The following is an 18368-nucleotide window of genomic DNA, read 5'->3' on the forward strand; positions in this document are numbered from 1 at the left end:
CACGTGTATATACTTCTCACAGTGAGGCAGTGTTTTTATTGAAATAAATTTTCATATTTGGTAAGAAATGTGTTTACTAAAAGTGGGAAATAGACTTAACCTGCTGCCAAGTTTAACACCATCACCTGGCACCTTCAGTTCTTTTAACTGGGTCCAGTCTGTTGCAAGCATTCGGGCCAGGTTTCCGGTTTCAGGATATCTTTCTCTATCCCTCCCTCCAGTTTCGGAGGGCCCTGTAAAAGGTCATGGACTGCCTTGTCTCCTGCTTAAAATAAAAATTAAAAAGAATAAACACATGCTTGTGAATATAACCTGCATCCCCCCCCCCTCTCTCTCTCTCAATGTCTATTTTTATGTTGAGTTATATTGAAAACGTTGTTATACTTGGGAACGGTCATATTTTGCCGACTAAACACACGCACTATATATTTGATCTTCACTTCAGCTTTATCTCTATCATTTTAGTTTCTTTGTTAAAGTTCTTTCATCACACATTCAGTGAACTCCCTTTGAAGAGGCTGCAGAACGTGTGACGAGAGAACCTTAACAAAGAAACTAAAATAATAGTAACAAAGCTGAAAGAAAGACCAAATATATAGTGCGTGTGTTCAATCAGCAAAATATGACCATCCCCATATCTGTTTCACGTACGCTTTCACATCAAGAATCTTGCAAAACAAATACATAAACATAATATAAAGAAAACAATTTTACGTTTAACTTAAGGATTACTCAATACTTGTTATAGAGTACATATCTATTGAGGGTGGGCAGAATGAGTAAGATTTTCTGCATTTTTGACATTGAGAAAAAAAAACTTTTTTACAAATAATCACTACCTTACAAAAACTATATCAGCTAAGCAAAATTCTCTTCTGTAAATGCATTAAAAACACTATAACATAATCTGAAAACTATTTCAAAAAAAATATCACCGTTCTCTTTAAGCATGCAAAAGACAAATTTAGCTGGGGTAAAATGAGTAAGACAAAGATAAGGTGAATTTATCTCTTCAGTTCTTCAAAATTGTTTGAAAACAAGCTTATACACATCAATATCCATCCTTAGACATCAGAAAGATCAGAAATGCAGCAAAAATTTTAAATATCTAAGTTAAACGAAAGAGGGTAATGAAAAAATGGCACATAATATAAAATTAACGGAACTCAACTAGATCTTATAAGCTCATCATATTTCAACTTCAGCAACAACTATGCTGACTAATTTTTACTCCCAAAGGTGATGCAACAGTACAAAATGATGGGGCAATACTTGTAATGTAAAGACTACAAACAAGGGGAATATAACGAGAAATCAGAAGTTGTTCATTTTACTCCTGTTACCACTTTTCCCCCTCCTTTTTAATTCATCTTTGTTACTTAAATTATCAACATGTGGTGTGGGGCACAATGGGAATGAGGGGAAAATTACCCTAAAAGTGTATGATATCGTCAGTTGAAAAGCTTCGGTTAACTAAGATTATCTATCAAATTAGTGGACAAAAGTTCCTGCTGTGAGTTTTTGTCAATAATGTTTGCTGACGCGTTCGGACAGCTGCAAAATACTCATACACGCGCACACACACGCATACGCACGCACACACACACAAATGTACGTTTGAGTCATTTCCACTTTGCGCTGGTCGAGCAATTAATATTATATCACAAAAAAGAAGCCGATCAAATATTGATGACCCGTAAAATTAAAACATACCATACATATGGTATAGTTTCTTCCTCTATTCATCTCTCTCTTTCTCTATCTCTCACTTTCTTTCTCTCACTCTCTGTTTTTCTCAGTCTCTTTTTTTCTCTTTCTTTCTCTCTCTATTTCTCTCTGTATGAAGGTCTGCACTATTCAATGTCCCTTTTCCTTTTTCAAGACGCCAGGGTGTTATTGCGACAGATTTGACTGCTATTTCTAACAGCTCAAGCGATCGTGATTTTAATTTAATTTGCCAAATTTGGCCGGACTGTATTCTAAGTTGAAATAAAACATCGGCTAACTTGTGAACTACATGATATAGTTATATGTGTTTAAAATACAACACATGTAATGTAACTTGAACCGGTTTCTAACCCCGATCGAAACGATTTCCCATTAATTGCATTTTTCAATGTTTTGAGGCAGAACATTCTATTTTTCCATCTCGTGTAGTGAAACTCTAACCAACTCCAAGATTTATATAGCTATCAAACCCCAATTCCCATTTTTAATTTCGTATTCATTTGTTTCTGAGTATCGTAAGATTTTCACTTTTTCTCATATTTATAGGATCCAATCAACACAACAACAGGTCTTTTTAAATCCATTTTTATGAGAAGAACTTGTAAATGTTGTAAGCTGAAAGACTACGATGTTGGTTATAATATTGATTTTCAACAAAAGACAAAAACCATTGAAACGACTTCATTTAAAAGAGGGTAACAAGCACTCGATGCCCTCTAGAACAGCTTTTTCAAACTTTTTTGTCGCGACCCACTGAAGAGCCGGGGCCCCCAGTTTGAAAAACGCTGCTCTAGAATGATGTATAATTGAGGGAGTGATTTTTTTTTTTCACAATGTTCTTATTGTATACTTTAATAAATTGTGTTCTTTTTCATTAAATTATTGTTGTTCTGAATGATTTTAATATTCTCAAATATCGGCTGGTTGTTTATATCTAGCACTTAATTTTTATCAAATTTGGAGAACAAAGTCGGGTACAGTTCAATTTGAACTCTGTCCGTCGATGGATGGAATTATATGCTAAAAGACATATCCTGTTTAAATTAATCATAATATTCGTTTAAGTGTGGAGTCGCAATGGCCCAGTGGACTCGGGTCCATAGGATCGCGATTTCGATTCCCAGACCGGGCGTTGTGAGTGCTTATTGAGCGAAAACACCTAAAGCTCCACAAGGCTCCTGCAGGGGATGGTGGTGAACCCTGCTGTTCTCTCTCGCCAAAACTTTCTCTCACTCTTACTTCCTGTTTCTGTTGTGCCTGTATTTCAAAGGGTCAGCCTTGTCACACTTTGTCATGCTGAATATCCCCGAGAACTACGTTAAGGGTACACGTGTCTGTGGAGTGCTCAGCCACTGGCACGTTAATTTCACGAGCAGGCTGTTCCGTTGATCGGATCAACTGGAACCCTCGACGTCGTAAGCGACGGAGTGCCAACAAACAAACAGTTCGTTTAATTACATTGGATAAATAAGTGAAAAACTGTAGAGTGAAATCCGTTATCTGAGGAAACAAGGTGATAGTCGTTAATTTTGGCTGAAAATAATCATGGAAGTGTACGATAAGCTCAATTATCTCTAACCAATCCCGACCGAAGCATTTTTTCTCCCTTCCTCACTGATGAAGGGCAAAGAGCCAACAACGTTCGAGTTGTCATTGTTCGCAATAGCTGAACTTAGCAAACTGCAGACTATAAATGTTGGCTTTTAATTTTCCCAGAAGTCAAGGATAATCCAGTAACAAGAAAGACCACTATAAGCTTAATCAAAGAATTTAACTTACATAACAAACAGAAATCTGGTGCTCTAAAATGCTGAGTCACCGTTCCGATTGCCAGTTAATATCATGTTGTTGATATTTATTTTACATGTTATTTATTTTTTAAGAGCTTTTCACGAAATTTGATATATAACTTTTCATTTTTTATATACCATTTTATTTGTATTTTATTTATGATCTTTCTCAATAAATTTAATTTCTGCATATTAAAAACACGCACATATATCGTTATCATTTCCAAAACCTGTTGATGTATAAAGATAAATAAAGTATAAACAGGGTATTCAAGGCCGCGAGAGACTAACGAAATAACATAAATATGAGTCTCTGACTTAAAGAAATGAGATGCGATGTTGTTTAGCCCAAGGTTAAAACTTATTGATGTGATATATAAACAAAGGTATTCTATCCGTGACCATCCCATCTTTCTATTGGTTTCTAAGCGTATCATTATCTAATATGTCTTTTACTTTTTCAGACAGTAATGTGTGGTTTAATGGTAATTTAACGGTTATTTCTAGCACGTAGAATCTCCCTTCTACTCGTGGTGTTATGAGGTAAAAAGTCCCCTTCTTCTTTCTTGTTTGTGTGTGTGTGTACGCGAACGCGCTTGAGTCTGTGCATGTGTATTTTCACGTAAATTTAACCCAAGGAACGAGCTTCTACCTGGTCTCTTTCACCTTCCTAGAAGTAGTCTCCTAATATCCTTCAGAATTCACTCTCACGATAGAAAGGACACACGGAATAACATATTCCTAGATATATTAACTCTGAAAAAAAAAAAAAAAATGAAACAGGATTGGCATAGCTGAAATGCTCTTCATAATAGGTTGCTCAGCAGGGTCTGAACTGGGCTGGCTAAACAACTATCCAAATTAATTGCAACAGAAATAAGCTTGTTCAGTCTTTACTTTCAACTATTGATTCTGTTAAACTTTTGCTGCAGATAAATAAATCTATTTATATAATTAGCTGCATGTCTCTATCTCTTTGTCTGACCCTCTGGCATAATACATCATTATCATTACCGTCATCAACATCACCATCATCATTTTAACGTCCATTTTTCCATGTTCGCATGGGTTGGAGTTTATTGAGGCAGATTTTCTATGCCTGGATGCTCTTCCTGTCGCCAACTCCAACTTTTACTGAGCAAGGTAATATTTTCCCCATGGCTAGACATGTTTTTGCTGAATACTGGAAATAAATGATACTGCTTATATGATAGTTTACAAGTATCATGTAATGTCAAGATGAGACAAAAATGTACACACTTATGCACATGTACAACCACACACATATATACATACATAAGCACACACGTGTGTGTGTGAACTCATGTGGTTTAGTATTAGGGTGTTTGGCTCATAATTGTAAGGTTGTAAGTTCAATTCTTGGTGGTACATTGTGTCCTTGAGTAAAACACTTTATTTCATGTTCTACTCCACTCAATTGGCAAAAATTACCTGTAATTCAAAGGATCAGCCTTGTCACATTGAATCTCCTAAGAACATTAAGGGTATGTGTGTTTTCGGAGTGCTCAGCTGCTTGCACTGCTCAGATCAACTGGAACACACATCATCATAACCGATGGAGTACCAGTTTATATATATATATGCTACTTCAGGCTGATGACGAGCAAAGACTCAGAAACATGTCCCTGAATGCTGGGACATAAGGACACAGGAAATGTGTCAAGGCCGACAGGAAGCGGTCCAGCTTCCTAAGGCTAAATAGTAGTATATTCCCTTATTGGGACTGTCGCGTTAAGTTGGCAAACAGGAAGGCTTTGATTGGTCTGGGGTAACAGTGAAAAACACTTACCCAAGATGCCATGCAGTGGGACTGAACACAAAACCATGCAGTTGAAAAGCAAACTTCACAACCGTGCAGCTATGCCTGCACCTATACATCACTGACAAAGAGCTCTGGTGGTATGTAGTGAAACTTTTGCCTAGTTTTGAACCATCTTGCTCATAAAAAGTAAAACCAGCAACAATAAATTAACTGTATCACCATAAAAGGCAAGAATGTCTGCATAAACATGGTTCAACCAATTAGCTGGTATGTAGCCAATGAAATGGTATGCTTAAAAAGAGGTGTGACATTTGCACCAAGTAGTTTTTCTGAAGTTTTGCTAAAAGTTATAAAAGGCTGAAATATTGAACTCCAAGACAGAACAATCCCATGCATGACATGGAACTCTGTCATTCAGTTCCGTAATTCCATGATAGGTTTTTCAATAACTACAGACAATTATCATACAATAAACTAAAATATTATTTCTATTTTACCCAGTAAAAAATTAAAATTCTCTTGTATACTATAATGTGTAAGTTTTTCAATTTAATTTTTCATAGTACATACATGAATACTACTGTTTGAAGTAATAAAATACAGAAATATATATCATTATTAGTGTGACCATTAAAGGCAGCAAGCTGGAAAACTTGTTAGATAGCTGGTCAAAGTGCTTAGCACCATCTAGTCTGTCTTTATGTTCTGAGTTCAAATTCTGCTGAGGTCAGCTTTGCCTTTCATCCTTTTCAGGTCAATAAAATAAGTACCATCTGGGTTGATATGATTGACTTACTCCTTCGTTCGAAATTGCTGGCCTTATGCCAAAATTTGAAACCATTATTAGTGAGGTCATTCTCACTTTAGCACACAGCTTACCAGCCTACCTTCTACCTTCTTACTGTTGTGTATTACCAATGATGACATTATGACGACCACTTCCTGCCAAGGTTACCTTTACCTTTCATCCTTTTGCAGCCGATAAATAAAATACCAATCTATTACTAGGAGTGATAAATATAATACCAATCCAGTCTTGGGTGATTCTCTCTCTCAAAAAAAAAAAAAATCAATTTATGGCAGGAGTGGCTATGTGGTAAGTAGCTTGCTTACCAACCACATGGTTCCGGGTTCAGTCCCACTGCGTGGCACCTTAGGCAAGTGTCTTCTACTATAGCCTCGGGCCAACTAAAGCCTTGTGAGTAGATTTTGTAGATGGAAACTGAAAGAAGCCCGTCGTATATATATATATATATATTTTCGAGCGTGGCCGTTTTCGTGCGGGTGACACGTAAAAGCACCCACTACACTCTCTGAGTGGTTGGCGTTAGGAAGGGCATCCAGCTGTAGAAACTCTGCCAAATTAGATTGGAACCTGGTGTAGCCATCCGGTTGCACCAGTCCTCAGTCAAATCGTCCAACCCATGCTAGCATGGAAAGCGGACGTTAAACGATGATGATGATGATATATATATATTTATGTATGTGCATGTATATGTTTGTGTTTGTCCCCCCCCCCCCAGGACATCGCTTGACAACCGATGCTGGTGTGTTTACGTCCCCGTAACTTAGCGGTTCGGCAAAAGAGACCGATAGAATAAGTACTAGGCTTACAAAGAATAAGTCCTGGGGTCGATTTGCCCGACTAAAGGCGGTGCTCCAGCATGGCCGCAGTCAAATGACTGAAACAAGTAAAAGAGTAAAGAGAGACCTGGGAGAGATGAGCTCTGCCAAGTTTAAACTGCCTAAGACACACTGTATTTCATGATGGCTCCATCAGAAGTTGAGGACCCAAGGCAAGACGTGGCACAGCAATGCTGTGTTAATACAGCAAAGATACCAACAGATGCAAAATATTCAGTGATTCATATCTCCTGTAGCACACATCCCCTTTAACACACTGGAGTGGTACAGATGACCAAGTTGATAGGGTATCCTGGATGACAAGTTCATATTCTGTTATTATGAGTGTTCTTAATATGGCCAATACTTGTGCCCTCAATAACTAGGTCCACCTATCTCAAAATAATTTGGTGTTTAGATCAAACAAAAATGAACTAAGAGAAATAACTCAGAATAGTTAGTGGCATGTTATAAGAAGATGAACATAAACAATTACTAGTCTCTTATGTCTTTTACAGTTCTACTTCAAAGGAAATTAGTGGCAGGGCAGGAAAATAAAACCTGTCTGCTTATGGACTTGATTTTGGCTGTATAACTTTACTGTTGTCTGGTTTTGTCATAGTTGCTTTGCAAGTCAATTAAAGACGCTATTAATTCAAAATTTACTTGCACACACTGAATATCCTCGAGAACTAAGTTAAGGGTACACGTGTCTGTGGAGTGCTCAGCCACTTACACGTTAATTTCACGAGCAGACTGTTCCGTTGATCGGATCAACTGGAACCCTCGACGTCGTAAGCGACAGAGTGCCAACAACAACAACTTAAAAGGCCTCCAAATACGCTCATACTTAAATACATCTTTTTCCATATTCATATCTATTCATTTAGAATTTTGAGTTTAGACTCAAAAAAGAAATATAATGCTTAGGATAACCTTAGGTTTGCTTGTTCTCGAATGAAAAGCTATAAATAAATAAATAAATAAAATTGAAGTGATTGCGTCCTAACAAAAAAAATATCATATATTTGAGGTTTGTAGACTGATCAGAGCTGAAATATTTTCTATCACTGAAAAGAAAGGTAAGCTTTAGGAGTGCAATATAATAGGTGTATGCACAATGCACAGCATCCACGCCCAACCTTACCTTCATTGTTGTCCTTTTTATTGTCATCGTAGTCATCATATTCTCGCATACCCTTACATGTGTGCAACCCCACACCACGAATTTGATTCTTCATGACTTTTTAAAAAATAAGTATTTCTAAATGAAATTTTCTTCATGTACTTATTAAATGGTATAGTTTACAGTTATATCAGAATTTAATGTGGAAAAACGTAGTCACCATATTCTGGGATACCTATACAAGTGTGCCCACCATCAACTTTGTTTCCTCATAACTTTCAGAAAAATGAATATTTTGATGAACTCACTACAACTACCTTTCCGATGGTGTAGATTACAATTATATCGAAATTTAATGTGGGGGGAAAAAATTGGGGGACGCGCACACATACATAGTGGCACGTATCACATGTAATATCTACAAAATGAAACTTAAAATTTTGAAAAAATAATAAATTAAGTGAAGTTTATCACTATGTACGTGTGTGCACAAACCATTAAATCTTTTTTTTTTTTTTTTTTTGTTAACATTTATTTCCGATATCGTCATATATACCATCTGAAAGCTATTTGTAAGAAATTTCATTTAAAAAATATCATTTTTTCTGTAAGTTATGAAAAAACAAAGTCAACTTGTGTGAATTATTCGAAACTCCTGTTCCTCTTCCCCACAAAAAAATTTTTGCCCAACAAATTCCGATATAATTGGAATTTGTCTTATCTGAAAGGTATTGAAATTTTCATTTAAAAATATCTATTTTTCCGAAAATGATAAAGAAACGAAGCCAGGAGAAGGTATACACTTGTTTAGATATGTCCATATTAATTTTTTATTCATATAATAGAGTTAAGTACGAACCAGGTACTTGCATCAGTAAGACCGAGTATGTTCCCTTCGCTTAAATTGACATTCCTATGGCTATGAAAGAAATCAATACAATGACTCGGAAGTATGTATAAAGAAATCAAGAAATGTAACTCTGAGACTGCAAAATCATAATTATCTCCCTTGATACTATGGTCTCCGACTGATGTACAAATTTGAGTTAAGTAATGTCATCTCCCTCTGTACTTTAGTGATACTTTTTTTTATTTTACCGACCCCGAAAGGATGAAAGACAACGTTGATCGGGATGGCATGTCAAATTATGGCTAACGATTCTATCGTCGCCTTTCCGCCTTAGTATAACAGCCTTTAATTAAAGAAAAAAGAAAAAGCCGGCAGTTTTTAAAGAAAGGTATTAGTCGAAGCCATCGACCCCAGAGTCGAGCTTCTTCCAGTTTCCATCTATCAAATCCATTGGCTTTAATCGACCTAAAGTGCAAGTGTCACCTGGTCCACTGAACCGAAAATTAGAAGGTAAACTTCTAACCACAGGGTCACACCTGCACCTGTGTATGTGTGTACCTGCTACATGGTCAGATCATCAGTAACTGAACTGGCAACCCCACTGAGCTTGTTTAGTAAGGTGTATGTGAGTATATATATATACATATATATATATATATATATATATATATATGGATGTATAATGTCAGTGTGCATACTCGACAGAGTGTAGTACCTTGAGAGAAAAAATGAACCTAAGAAGCATCAGTTGTGGTGTGCAAGAGAGACGATTACGCTGGTATGGTCATGTGGCTAGAATGGATGAAGATAACTGTGTGAAAAAGTGCCACACCCTAGCGGTTGAGGGAACTTGTGAAAGAGGTAGACCTAGGAAGACCTGGGATGAGGTGGTGAAGCACGACAGTCGGTTGCTGGCTTTGCTGGGTGGAGGTGCTTATCTCCCCTTTGAAAACATAAGGACACAGAAAATGTGTAATGGCCAACCGGAAACGGTGTTTCCTGGGGCTAAATAGCAGTAGTATTCTTCCCCTTTCATGGGACTGTCACATTAGGTTGACAACATACCATCACTTTATCATGCTGTTACTGTATAAATCTCTCTGAGAGATTTAGAAATGTAATATTTCTATGTATATATATATTTATCATTGTTATTGTTATTTTGGTGACTAAATGTCCTCCCTAATGCCAACTATGTAACAGCAGTGCCAGTGAAGTCACCATACAACTTGAAGACCCTGAACCTAAGAATGGTGGCTTTATGCTAAGGGAGGAGGGGTCAAAGTATGAGAGGAGGAGCCACAGCAGCTACATGGCCATTCACAATTTTTTTTTAAAAAGGGTAACGCGGTGGTGATCAAGGTGGGGTTGGAAAGACATACAAATAGTTGTAATATGATACCTGGGTGGAAGGCAGTGAGCTGGTAGAATCGTTAGCACACTGGGCAAAATGCTTGACAGCATTTTGTCCATCTTGAAGTTCTGAGTTCAAATGCTGCCAAGATGGACTTTGCCTTTCAGGGTTGATAAAACAAGTACCAGTTGAGTACTGGGGTTGATTTAATTGTCCATCCCTTCCTCTAAACTTGCTGGCCTTGTGCCAAAATTTGAAATCAGTATGATATCTGGGTGGATCCTCAAAGCACAAGGTATATAGAAGTGGGTAAGGACAAAGGAATTGGGAATGTGGTTGGATAAAGGCTGTAAAAGTGTATAGGAGAGTGAGAGCAGGGGAATGAGTGAGGAGTGTATGCATGTAATGAATGAAAAACAAGGGTTGACTGGTAGATGTAGTGAATGGTGGATAAGGAGTGTGGTGTCAATGATGCAGTGGAAGTGCATGGCTTAATGGTTAGGGTGTTGGACTCATGATCATAAAATTGTGGTTTTGATTCATGGACCGAGCGATGCGTTGTGTTCTCGAGCAAAACACTTCATTTCATGTTGCTCCAGTCCACTCAGGTGGCATAAATGAGTAATCCTGCAATGGACCATTGTCCTGTCCAGGTGAGGAATATATACACCATGAAACCAGGAAACCAGCCCATATGAAGAAAAGCAACAAAATGATAAATGTTGAAACTCAATACAATGGAGAGAGAGAGAGAGATGACATGTGATTGGGTTGGCTGCCAGTGTGTAGGGGAGAGAGATAAGCATAGTGCATGGGAGTGTGAATGATATATGATATTAGAGAAGGAGAGGCAATTTGGTGGGTGGTGGGTGGTGATCAATGTAAAATTCAGGTAGAGAGGACAGTATAAAGATGAAAGATAAATATCAAAGGAAATGGTTCAAGAAAAAGCTGCTGTTAGAAAGTTGATGGGAGGTGGAGTGACTTGAGAAGAAATTGGGTGAGGAGCCTAGCACGTAAAAAGTACCCATTACACTCTTAGAGTGGTTGGCATTCAGAAAGGCATCCAACCATAGAAACCTTGCCAAATCAGACTGGAACCTGGTGCAGCCCTCCAGCTTACAAATTTCAGTCAAACCATCTAACCTATGCCAGCATGGAAAACACGTTAAATGATGATGATGATGATGATGATGATGATGATGATGATGATGATGATGATGATGATGATGATGATGATGATACATGTGTGCGTGTGTGTATATCATCAGTGGATCATATATCTGAAAAGGAAGCACATTCTAAAGGTTACAGTCATAATGTATTTACAGGAAGTTAATTACATGGCTGGCCATAGAGTGACCAATGGTTTTGCATCGATAAATGGCCATTGGAGTCTGACGAGTCATCTATAAGTGCTTTATGGATGTGAAACCATCAGTCACTCTATGACTGGCCATATAATTAACTTTCTGAAAAAAAAAAAAAAAATATATATATATATATATATATATATATATATATATATATATTCACTTCACTACATTTTTATATTTGCATTTGTTATCATTATTGGCATAATGATTCACCCAAGACACAACAAAATATATGCACACACACACACACACACACACACACACACACACACACACACACACACACAGTGTTATGCTTCAAGAACATAATTTTAGCTGAACTGGACAGGTCTTTTCTGGGACTGCACAATGCCAGTCATTTCAGTCCCTTGTCATCTTCTCTGTGAACTTCAAGGTCCTGAGATCAGCCATCACTACTTTGTTCCAAATCTCTCTGAGCTCCCCTCTTCTACAAAATCCATCCACCATAAATGATCAGCCCTTCTTTATACAACTGCTTCATTCACATACATCAAACGTCATGTCCATACCAGTACAGTCTCCTTTCTTGCAGACTACATCTGATTCTTCTTTCTTTTTACTACCCTCAAGGGGCTAAACACAGAGGGGACAAACAAGGACAGACAAAGGGATTAAGTCGATTACAGCGACCCAAGTGTGTAACTGGTACTTAATTTATCGACCTTGAAAGGATGAAAGGCAAAGTCGACCTCGGCGGAATTTGAACTCAGAACGTAACGGCAGACGAAATACCGCTAAGAATTTCGCCCGACGTGCTAACATTCCTGCCAGCTCACCGCCCTGCAGACTACATCTGATTCTTCATATACCCATTTTATTTCTCAGCACGTTTCATTTCTACTATGTGGTTCATGCACACTTACATTGCTTATCTGACAGAACATGCTCACCTTGTTTCTTCCCAGTCTTCACAATTCCTCTCTATACTCACTATCAAACAGTATCACAGTTTCTAACACAAGCTTCATATAATCTGCCTTACACTTTGAGGGAGAAGACACTTGTTGCCAGTTTTGCTCCATTTATTATTTTTAACTGTCTCTCCCCTACTTTTACACACACAAACACACACACACATGCACACACACACACACACACACATGGGCACACACATGCAAATGAACACGTTTTCTCTCATTGCCTGTCAAATATTTTAATTTATTCTTGATAATATTTCATCAGTTTCCAAGAAATTTACAAAAATGCACAGATGTGAGTTCACACACACACACATACATACACACGCACGCACACACACACACACACACACACACACATGCACATACATGCTCATACACACACGTGGGTACACGCGAGCAAATGAACATGTTTTCTCTCACTGCCTGTCAAATATTATTTTACTTTCGTCAGTTTCCCAGAAATTTGCAAAGATGCACAGAAGTGAGTGCACACACACACACATATACACACACACACACACACACACTCTCTCACATGCACATACACACACATGGGTGCACACGTGCAGATGAACACGTTTTCTCTCATTGCCTGTGAGATTTTATTTTACTTTATTCTTGATAACATTTCATTAGCTTCCAAGAAAGTGAGTGCACACACACACACACACACACACACACACACACACACACACACACTCGCACGCACACACACACACACACACACTTTACTTTCATTTTCAATGCTTTAAGTATCTGACTTTCTTTCTCCCTTCACCCCATTGTTCATTTTCTCTCCTTTTTCCTTGACTTTCACATCTAATCTCACCCTTTTCAGTCACTCCTCTTACTCTATCTCTCTATCTCTTTTTACTCCTCCCTCCCCCTTCACACATTTCATTTAAATGTTACAAACAGGAAAAATTAATATACAAATGCACCACCCCATTATTATATTGGATCTTCTGTAACTCTTGCTGTTAGTATATTTAGTTGAAAATAACTCTAGCTCTTGATTTATAGTATATGAGAAGAGACAAATATATTCATCATAAACTCGGCATAAATTCTGCACTATGGCACTTACTAAAAAGCTTTTAAATTGATTTCTTACACAGAGTAAAGGTGCATGCTTCTTTTCCTTTCATTTTTGAATATTTAGGTGAGCGGAAAATAAGATCTTAAGATATTTCTGTCGTCATAAACAGCATTAACCAAAGTTCAATTAATGAAGTGGAGTGTTACTAGCAAGAAACTGAAATTTGATTAGTGTGCGTATGTGTGCATGCATGCATGCATGTGCGCGCACGCGTGTGTGTGTGAATGAGGAGTGGGATCAAACTGATTTCTACTTTATAAGTATAGCATAAAGATTTAGCAGTCCCAAAATACCTAGGAAATGAAACCAGATTGCTAAGTCCCAGTAATCAGGATTTCATTAGAGATCAGTGACATCAGTGGACAGCAGAAATCACTGTATCAACATGAATGCAATTCCCCACTTTTCCACTGCCACTTGGTGACCAGTGTTGGTTTGTTTATGTCCCTATAATTTAGCAGGTCAATGAAAGAGACCAATAGAATAAATACCATACTTTTAAAATCTGGGGTCGATTTGTCCAACTAAACACTTTGAGACATAGCCCTAGCATAGTTACAGTCTTATGACTGAAATATGTGAAAAGGAAAAGATATATTTCAGGATTCATTTGTAGAACAATGATGGACATCTTTGTTCTAAGCATAATCAAACATCATATACAAACTTAGACTTAGAACTCTTATGAGCCCTCAGACCTTCATGAGCCCTAGGACCCTCATGAGCCCAAGGCCAGAACTTAACCTGATTTCCATGGCATATAAGTGACTGAGATTACAACACTCCCATTGGATGAGATGCCAATTCCTCGCAGGATTAACTTCCCAGTTTTTGCCAGAACTCATTTATAGCTGTGTGAATTGGAATAGTGAAGTAGAATGAAGTGTTTTGCTTAAGAGCACAATGCACCAGCCAGTCGGGAACCAAAACCACAATATGATTGGGATTGTGGCATGGAGGTCCAACTTTCCAAGTTCTTTTACAGGGCTTAGAAAAACTGAATGACTGGTGCAATAAGTGTGTGAATCTGAGAGAGGAATATGTTGAGTAAAATCATAATTAACTGATCCTCCTGTATTTTCTTTTACCCAAAGCCAGGAACTTTTCAGCACCCCCTTGTAACATTTGTAATGGAATAAGCCCAAATTTTTAGGAGATGGCTGGGTGTAGAAATGGATTATTGGGACAACACAAGAAAATTCATCTCCATATAGTATATTTACCACAAGCCAACTTGGCAGTATTCAAACCTGTCCAACCTACACTCACAGAAGTTGGACTTCACAGTGCAAGCAAATGAAACAGACAATTTCACAGACCTCCTCTCAGCCTATCACTGCATGCTGTTAAACACAGTGGTATATCTGTATACAGTGAAACAGAGTAAGACATTTGAAAGTGAAATGTCTTTTTCACAAATGAAATGCACTACTGCACTACCAGTAACAGGGCACAAGTACAACATAGTTATCAAATATTCTATTGACACAGTTTATATTTTGACAAAAATAAATATCACAAACGAAGACAATACTATGATATTTCAAGTCTTCTATGCTTAATGTTCCTACCACTTCTCTTTATAAAACAGAGAGAAAGTGCACCAGTTGCATTGTCACCACCACCACCACAGCCGTTGCTGTTGCAGCCACCATCAAAGTCACCACCATCACCACCAGCACCACCACCACCACTGCTGCTGCTGATGTTACCACTGCTACCACTACCACCACCACCACCATCACCACCACGATCTTTTATGTCTTTATGTCAATTTGTTCTCTCCCTGTTCTGGCATTGATTGCACAAGATTGCACAAGATTGCACTAGTTTTTGACAGTTCTCACCTTTTTGTTTTTTTAATTTTTATTGTATTTTTTTTTTGCAATATACTTGACATCAGAATAAACCTGTAACATCTTGTTTGTTGCTTTCATTTTGTCATTGTTATTCACATATCACCATTTAATGATACTTGTTTAGGTCTATTTATAACACCTCCTCTTCCCCTCCTCCTCCTCCTCACTATCACCATCACCATCGTCGTCGTCGTCGTCGTCGTTGTCGTCGTCATCATCATCATCATCATCATCGTCGTCATTGTCGTCATCGTCATCATCACCACCATCATCATTGCCACCATAATTTTAACATCAATTTTTCCATGCTTGCAAGGGTCAATCAGAATACATTGTTGCAAATTTTCTAAGGCTGGACGTCCTTCCTGCCACCAACCTTTACTTGTTTCCAAGCAAGGTAATAGTTTTCCTATGGCTGGACATATCTTTTTTTGCAAAAAACAAGAAACAAGTGACACTATGTACTGGTGACATTCATTTACTATAATTGCATGATATGAAGGCAAGGACACACACACACACAAACAAATGTACATTACCTTCCTTATCATCATTTAATGTCTGTTTTCCATGCTGGTATCGGTTGGGCAGTTTTGACTGGAGCTGGCAGGTCAGAGGACTGCACCAAGCTCTATTGTTTGCTCTGGCATGCACTAGCATGGCTAGAGTGGGGTGGAGTGGGTGGTCTGCCCTAGGCAGCATTTTTATGGGGGCAGTACCACTTTTGGGTCTGCTGTAGGCAATATGTATTTCTTGTGGGGCCCAAGAGTGGAGAGGGAGAAGGAAAAGAGAAGATAGTAAAGACGTAGCAGTGTTTCACTCATGTTACAGGGAGGGGGTATATATATATATATATATATAGAGAGAGAGAGAGAGAGAGATAGATAGATTTATATATATATATCAGGGACACACCATCTAGGTAGGCAGTGCCTACCTTGGATAAAATAGACTAATAGCAACATTTTCCTTTCATGGCAAAATATGCACCTAATCCAATAAAATTATGAAGGTTACTCTGATTACTATGTATAAAATGGAAAATATTTTAATTTTTTATAGATTAGGTAGTCATAATTTGTCCCTGCGTTTCAATCTCAGTATTTAAGCTACACATAATACTGCTGTAGTACATGTATTGTTTACATTCCTACAACAACGTTTTCTTTACAGGCTATAAAGGCAGAAGTAAATCTGCCTAGAACTCAGTTGTTTGCCCATGTTTCGCTTATTTTTTGTGTGTTTTACTACATAAAGGTCACCGACTGCCAACCTGAGTAATTACTGACGGCACGTGCCTGATACATATATAATAATAATAAAAAGTGCCATTAATAGCCGACAAGAATGCATCGTAGCTCTTAGCACCAGCATTTGAAACTCTGAGTACTATTATGACAATTTACTGATTGTCCTAAACTATACATATATATATATATATATATATATATATATATATATATCATCATCATCATCATTTAACGTCTGCTTTCCATGCTGGCATGGGCTGGACGGTTTCACTGAGGACTGGCAAGCCAGAAGGCTGCACCAGGCTCCAATCTGATCTGGCAAGGTTTCTACAGCTGGATGCCCTTCCTAATGCCAACCACTCTGAGAATGTAGTGGGTGCTTTTTACATGCCAAGTGAAGTGGGATCTAGGATTCGATAGGGTGAGTGGGTGGGTAAGTCTGTAAGGTTGTGAAGAGGATAGTGGGGAGGTGGGTGGATGGGAGGGAATGTAGTGAGTGGGCAGAAATAGTGGGAGGGGTTGTTAGAAGGATGTGTTTGGAGAAGAGACTCTACATGGGAGATAGAAGCTAGGGTGAAGGGGAGGGGAGTACAGCAGTTTGTGAGCATAGCTGTTGAGAAGTTGGGACGAGGGGGAAAAGATTTGTCGGGGGAGGGGAGATTGTGTGCAGTGGTGGGGGTGGGGGCATGTACATAAAGGACCTGCCTTTATGGCTTCGATTTTACATAGCTGGGCAGGACTTTTCAGGTACAAGAAATCATGTCCTCATGGTTAAGGTATTGCATTCCCAATTGCAATTTCATGGTTTTGATTCCCACTCTGGCAATGCGTTGTGTTCTTGAGCAAAACACTTCATTTCATGTTACTCCAGTCCATTTAGCTATAAAGGAGTAACCCTGTGAAGGAATGATGTTCCATGCAAGGGTAGTCTATTCAGTGATATATATATATATATATATATATATATATATATATATATATATGTCCTCCTTCAAATGCTTCAAGATATCACAGTCCTCACAGTAGAACTCTCAATTGATGGTTTGAACTTGGGAGACGAATTCTCACTGCTAGCTCTCACTGTGCATGCAACCATGTGCATGCACATCTGTTGGTGCGCTATAGAACCAGTCTGGGAACTTTTTGATACCACCTCATAGTATGTTTCACTATTTTGTGATCACTTTCTGTGAGCTTTGTCTTCTGTCTAGAATTATGCTTGCCAGAGCTGGTTTTGCCGAGATTTTAGAATGCCAATATGATTTTAGAGATTGTATCTCTCAGAAATATTAAACAATTCAACAGTTTTAAAGACTGAAGCTACAGCCATTCATGCTCCAACGAGCTGTCTTCTTTGGAAATCAGATTGGTTACACATTTTAACTTATTTAAACACAAATATCTGCCAAGAAAGAAAAACAGAGGTCTATATTATAAAGTATAGCATATTCATAAAGGATACGACCACATATGTGCAGACAAGAACAGTTCTGAATTTCTCATATAGAAAAATTATTTTAATAAGAAGAGGCTTTTCCATTATTTTGTCCATACATTGTATAAGTGTTGTGGCGGACGCCCTCCCCCCC

General features: G+C 38.0%; 1 long non-coding RNA gene across 3 annotated transcripts in view; it reads right to left on the bottom strand.

Moving 5' to 3' along the window:
• The window catches only part of LOC128247691 (uncharacterized), a 9544-nt gene extending 63 nt beyond the window's left edge, over positions 1-9481 (bottom strand). Inside the window, exons 1-4 of one of the 3 annotated variants that reach the window (XR_008264054.2) lie at positions 8910-9481; positions 8072-8167; positions 4171-4274; positions 1-265 (exon numbers count right to left, since the gene is read on the bottom strand). The exon at positions 1-265 is cut by the window's left edge and continues 63 nt beyond it. This is a non-coding gene — a long non-coding RNA (uncharacterized LOC128247691). The remainder of the gene's footprint in view (positions 266-4170; positions 4275-8071; positions 8168-8909) is intronic. The other 2 variants (XR_016241651.1, XR_016241650.1) reach the window with 2 other exon arrangements.
• Positions 9482-18368: the final 8887 nt, after the last annotated feature.

Source organism: Octopus bimaculoides, chromosome 4 (genome assembly GCF_046866305.1).
Source record: "Octopus bimaculoides isolate indiv1 chromosome 4, ASM4686630v1, whole genome shotgun sequence".
Classification (NCBI taxonomy): Eukaryota; Metazoa; Mollusca; class Cephalopoda; order Octopoda; family Octopodidae; genus Octopus; species Octopus bimaculoides.